The sequence below is a fragment of the Cimex lectularius genome, unplaced genomic scaffold (genome assembly GCF_000648675.2).
Source record: "Cimex lectularius strain Harlan isolate CLEC.00 unplaced genomic scaffold, Clec_2.1 scaffold17, whole genome shotgun sequence".
Taxonomy (NCBI): domain Eukaryota; kingdom Metazoa; phylum Arthropoda; class Insecta; order Hemiptera; family Cimicidae; genus Cimex; species Cimex lectularius.
Window position 1 is genome coordinate 480,852 of NW_019392640.1, and position 6,302 is coordinate 487,153.

At 33.7% G+C, this 6,302-nt stretch overlaps 1 long non-coding RNA gene across 1 annotated transcript; it reads left to right on the top strand.

Moving 5' to 3' along the window:
- Positions 1 to 2,360: 2,360 nt before the first annotated feature.
- On the top strand, positions 2,361 to 5,520 carry LOC112127471. Its single transcript, XR_002910582.1, has 3 exons — positions 2,361 to 2,483; positions 2,554 to 2,756; positions 5,405 to 5,520. It is a non-coding gene; the product is annotated as an uncharacterized LOC112127471 (long non-coding RNA).
- The last annotated feature ends 782 nt before the right edge of the window (positions 5,521 to 6,302 follow it).

The window sequence follows — 6,302 nt, forward strand, 5'->3', positions numbered from 1 at the left end:
CATTGGTCTTTGACGATTGGTCGGCTGCAAGTTTTACAGATGAGTGTAGATTTGTCCTACGATCTTCAGATGGGCGTGAAAGAATGTGGAAAAGACGAAATGAAAGGTCCGAAGTCTGTAATTTTTCCCAGAGCCAACCTTTTTAACGTAGCTCAATATGGTGTGGGCGGGGATTTCAATGAAGAGTCGCACAGAGTTGGTTGTTGTTCGGGCAGGGTCTTTGACGGCCACTCGCTATGTGGATGAAATTCTAATGCACGATGATGCTTGTCCACATGAAGCTCGTATAGTCTAAACGTACCTTCAACAGTATAACAACAGGGTCTTAGCCTAGCCAGCCCGTTTTCCAGACTTGAACCCCATCGAACATTTATGGGATTCAAAAGACGAATATCAGTACTTCCATCACTTCCTCGTCGGCTCCACGACTCTTTGAAAGGACTCTTCGTGAAGAATGGGCTAACCTCCAGCAAAGAAACATTTCCAGACTGGTAGAAAGTATGCCGAATGCTCTTCGAATCTTAGTTAAGGCCAGAGAAGGAAATATACGATATTGAAATATTAATTAAAAATGTAATAAACAAATTTTATCTGTACGTCTGTTTTTATTTTTTATTTGTTTTTTATTTTCCTTAGTAATTTACATTTTTTAATTACTTTTTTTGACAAAGGCGCAATTATTGAACGTTAAAAACGTGAAACGTTTATTAACATTCACTAGTTTTCATGGCCCACTGGAGTAATTAATATATTTCAATTAATTGAGGTTTTTAGTTGAGATAAAAAGTCAGTGTCACGAGCGGGATTCGAACCCACGATCTTCAGCGAGGAGCAGAGCGACTAATGGGAAGTTAGTGTCCGAGTGGATCGAGGACACGATAGCTCAAGTGGTAGAGCAGTGGTGCATCTAGCCGAAGATCGTGGGTTCGAATCCCGCTCGTGAGGTCCCGCTCGTGAGGGGCGTCGGTGGCCGCAACGGTTTAGGCGTTGACACGGCGCTCATCACTGTAAGGTAAAGGTCCTGGGGGACATACTTACAAATGGGCTTTTTTCAAAAACACCGGCACCCCGAGGGTTGATATAACCTCTGCTATTGCGAAACCTCGCAAAATAAAAATAATTAAAAAAAATCCCGCTCGTGACACTGATTTTTTTATCTCAACTAAAAACCTTAATTAGTTGATTAACATACAGAAATATATACAAATCAAGTTTTATTTCAAGTGGGTGGAATTTTTTGTCTGTCAGTGTATTTCCATGTTTAACTTATATTATTTCTAACTATTTATTTATATAATATTATAATATATATATAACGTTATTTTTACTTACTCAACATATCTTTATGTAATGTTTTCTAGTATTATTTATATAATATTTTAAAATATGTTATATTATTTTACAGTGACAATTTAAACATTTAATATAACGTAATCTTTTTGATGTATATTTTATGAAACATTCTTTTAAGCTATTTTGTTATTTACGTATATTTAATACTTAAGTAGTTTTTCGTTTGTTTTCTTATTTTTGCGTTTATATTTTGTATATTTCTATATTTTAACATTTTTTGTAAGTTCACTAGTTTTCGTGGTCCGCTTGACCAATCTTTCAATTAATTTAGGTTTTTAGTTGAGATAAAAAAGTTAATGGCACTAGCCATTGAAAAATGGCAAAAAGGAGGGAAAATTCAAAAGGTGCGGTTGAGATGGGAAGTTAGTGTCCGATTGGATCGAAATCACGATAGCTCAAGTGGTAGAGTAGCGGCGTATCTAGTCGAAGATCGTGGGTTCGAATCCCACTAGTGACATTGACGTAATATATATTTTATTATTACTATTTTTCAATCAAGTTTTGGCAGGATCAAAGCTTATTTGATTTCTTTTGTACAGTTCGACAGAATTTTTTTAAACTAAAAACAACAGATTTTTGTGTAAATTTGTCCCTTTTGTCAACGGGTCTAATAATTTGATCCACTTCAATGAAAGTCACAGACGCATTTCAAATTGTACTAAACCTGCCAAAAGGCTGTGATTTCTTGAATCGAGCCGACCCATTCGTTCCGGCATCGACAAAATGCATCTGCCTACGTGACAATGACAAGCGGAATACTTGAAGCTAAATTGTTCAAAGATGACAATTTCAATGCGGCAACCCGGGGGGGGGGCAAACCTTGAGCCGGGCAGAGCTTGTTTACCGAATTAGGTATGAATTAGAGGCGAGGTCATGCACTTGACATTGACAGATATCGCACATGGTGCAATTTGCCCTTCAATCAAAGTCAGGGACACATTTTTAAACGTCAGGTCTATTCGATCCTCGCCTCGTCGACAAATTTCCTCCTCCAATATTGGAGGAAGAGCACGTGCTGCCCATAAAACCGTGTTATGACGAAATCAAAGACATGGCGGACTTATAAAAATATCCCATTGCCATTTTAATATTTAATTTCATTTGTGAAATTTACTTTTGAGGTGTGCTAGGTACGTGTAATTTGGTTAAAAAAAGTTAAAATGTAATGATGTAGAAATTTGTTTATATATTTTGTTACAGTAAGGACTACGAAACAGAAAAAAATTTGGTTGCAGTCAACCTGGTATTCCTATCCTCTATCTCCTTTGGCCTTTGAGAATTTTAACAATTTTCTCTCCACTCTCGTGACTTCATCACTCACGAAGTCACTCTCATACCGGGGAAGGGATATCACTTTCACTCTATAAAAATCTGCAGGATAGTTGACCGATTATGTGGGGGAGGTAGGTTCAGCCATGTCAGTCGACTATATCCAATTCTTATTCTTGTTAGCGCAGTTTCCTCCATTAGGCAATTGCGAATCGATAATTTCCACGTTCGAATACTACCGTTTATTTTTTTCTCCCTATCCCTCGTCCATCTTTCCAAGGAAGCGAAATTTTGAAAATGATTTCTGTCTTAAAATCTCTATAAGAGATCCAAATAAATTCATTCCTTTCAACGCGTCCACATCCATCTTCCCTGTATTTCATCCACATTTAAAGCTGGATTCAATTTAATTCAATGGTCTTAAAAAATTCAATCTGACATGGAAAAACATCAGTTGTTGTGAAAAATGTTCGGTTTGATTTGGAGAAGTCGATTTGATTGCAATACAATTTAATTTGACATGGAAAACATGTAATTTCATTTGAAAAATATAAATTTGATCGGAAGAGTGTGTTCAGTTTGTTTTGAAAGGAAAAAATCCGATTTGATCCTTAAAATATTAAATTTGATTTGAAAAGCATCAATTTGATCAGGAGAGTGTGATCAATTTGATTTGAAAAATATAAATTTGATCAGAAGAGTGTGTTCAATTTGATTTGAAAGGAAAAAATCCGATTTAATCCTTAAAATATTAAATTTGATTTGAAAAGCATCAATTTGCTCAGGAGAGTGTATTCAATTTGATTTGAAAAATATAAATTTGATCAGAAGGGTATGTTCAGTTTGATTTGAAAGGAAAAAATCCGATGTGATCCTTAAAATATTAAATTTGATTTGAAAAGCATCAATTTGATCAGGGGAGTGTGTACAATTTGATTTGAAAGGAAAAAATCCGATTTGATCCTTAAAATATTAAATATGATTTGAAAAGTATCAATTTGATCAGGAGAGTGTGTTCAATTTGATTTGAAAAATATAAATTTGATCAGAAGTGTGTGTTCAGAAAAAATCTCAATTTAACCTAAAAATTAATTTGATTTTGAAACGTACAGTTTGGTGGAAAAGAAGCTCAGGTTGGTCTAGAAACAGTTCAATTTGATCACATAAAGTGTTCAATTGGGTCTGAAAAAATTCAATTTTATGTGGACAAACTTGTAAAAATGTAATATCTGGTTTGGTAAAGTTCGATTTGATCATTAAAAAGTTCAATTTGACTTGAAAAAACTTCAATTTGACGTGGAAAAATTTCAATATGATTTGGACAAACTTAAATTCGATTTGCAAAAAGTTAAATTTAAATTGGAAAATGTTCGATTTATTCTTTAAAGATATCTCTTTATTTGAAAAAAAAGTTCAAGTGTTCAGTTGGAATCAGAAAAAGTTTGGCTTGGTCTTTAAAAAATTCAATTTGACTAGCAAGAAGTTCGATTCGACTTGGAAAAAGTTCAGTTTGTTTTTGAAAAAGTCCAATTTAATCTTTATGCGTGTTGTGAATTTTTAAGTGGAACGCCGGATATCGGATAGAAAAATAATTGGTCTAGGCGAATCCGAAATATCTTTTTTTGCTACAAAAAATCGTATTTAAGGGCTTTAAAGGGTGCAATGAATCAATTTTTTGGCCAAATTTTCTCAAAGCGTGTTTTCTTTTTGTAATTTTATACATCCAATCTCATCCAATACAAACTTGCATATTATTTTCTTATCTTACCTAAAAATAATATAATTAATATAATAATCTTGAAATACATAAACATGAAAAATGACAGAAAATTGCATTTTAAAAGAATGTATAAATTACTTGAAACATTTTTATCAGGAGGCCCTTGTTCCAACTCTAGGACATAGGTCTAATAATTATTTTCGATTTAGAAACATCAAGAAATATTTCTTGAAATCAGCGACCCGTATCTTGTTAGGAAAATAACACAAAACCATCACCGAAGATGGAAAAGAGCCCTAAACATGGATGGAATACTGTTATAAATATTCCAAGCCGTAATACACACATTGCTGGAAAGGTGATGCGCTATATTTCACCAACCAGCTCCTCACCTCTAACTTTAATAATTGCACGTAACTCAGACAAAACACAGAACTACAAAACAAAAAGTATTCAATATATATACATAAAATACCACGTCCTCTACAAAGCGGAACAGGGGAACTCCCTACTTTGCCCGAGCACCATTCTTAAATCCGAAGTCATACTTACACGCTCTCTATAAGGAACCAAGGCATGACAAGCTTATACTATCAGGGCCTAAGATTTTTCATTTATTTGGTATCACAAAAAAATCATTATAATCTACTTTAAGATAGAAGTACATCTGTTTCAGATGAGGTTCCTCCCCCATTTACTTTTAATCTCATTGGGCACTCTTAACAAGACACGCAAGAATGGCACAATTACACAGAAGACAAACACTTTGAGCCCTGAAGATGATCTCAATAAAGATCGAAACGTTGGCACGATAAAGAAAATGTTTTTTCTGAAACCTACATCACACTAGACGCATCTCACGATTTCTGAATAATTTAATCTCATTATTTGTTCTCAACATAAACGTTCAAACCCATTAAACTGTTTAACTGTGGTACTCTATATTCAAAGTAAACGACAAAATTATTCGATTTAGTGAATTTCGAATTGCCAATGGTTTGATTTAACATAAATATAACAACAGTTAATACAATTCTTTGACACTTACTTGCTTTTTTCCAGACGAAATTTGTCTTCAAGACATCTTAAATGGTGCAAAGTCCAGGTATGAACAATATAAAAGTTACAATAATTAATAAAAACAGTGTTTCATATTTACTTTAATGAAATGAACGTTAGTTTTTGTAAATAATGTTGAATAAACCCTTTTTCTCTGATTTATGTTTAATTGTTTATGATGTTTTACTTAAATTTGAAAAAAACTTATTGTTTTCTTTATTAAAGGACGATTATTCGTTTATTTTATTTTTTGTCATAAATTTGACGATTTTATTATTAAACATAATTTAAAATGAACTTGGTGTAAAATACATCCATCTAAAGTTGTTGAAAGCTATTAAATTGTCAGTTCGAGGTAAACAAGGCCAGAGGAAAAAGGACGCAATTGCAGAAACGTATGTTACAATTGGAAAGAGAGAGAGATAAATAAAAGGAGAGAGAAAGAGAGAGAGAAGAGAGAGAGAGAGAGCGAGAGAGAAAAGGCGTAATCTTCAAATCGAATGTTTTCCATTTCGCGGATCTTCCCTGCGCAGGCAAGGTCGAGGGTATTTGATAAGAAATTCCACGGTTGAGGCCATTTTAATTGTCAACTTTTACATAATCACAAATTCCCAATTCAAACTGGTGGGAGAAGAAAAACGTCATAGACTGTGTATCATCCTCCTTTCCTACAATCCCATCGCCTCAAGGCGAATGTAACAAAAAATCAACCTGCTATCATACGTTTTATAGCAGATTGATAAAGGTTTTATATTTAAAAATTCCTTTCCCACGTGTCTGATAATTCGTAGTCTATTGATTAAAATCACAAACATTTTTTTTCAAGCATTTATTGGAACATAGTGAGATTTGATCCTGTGACCTGCCTATCAATCAAACCTATTTTTTAATATTTACCTCT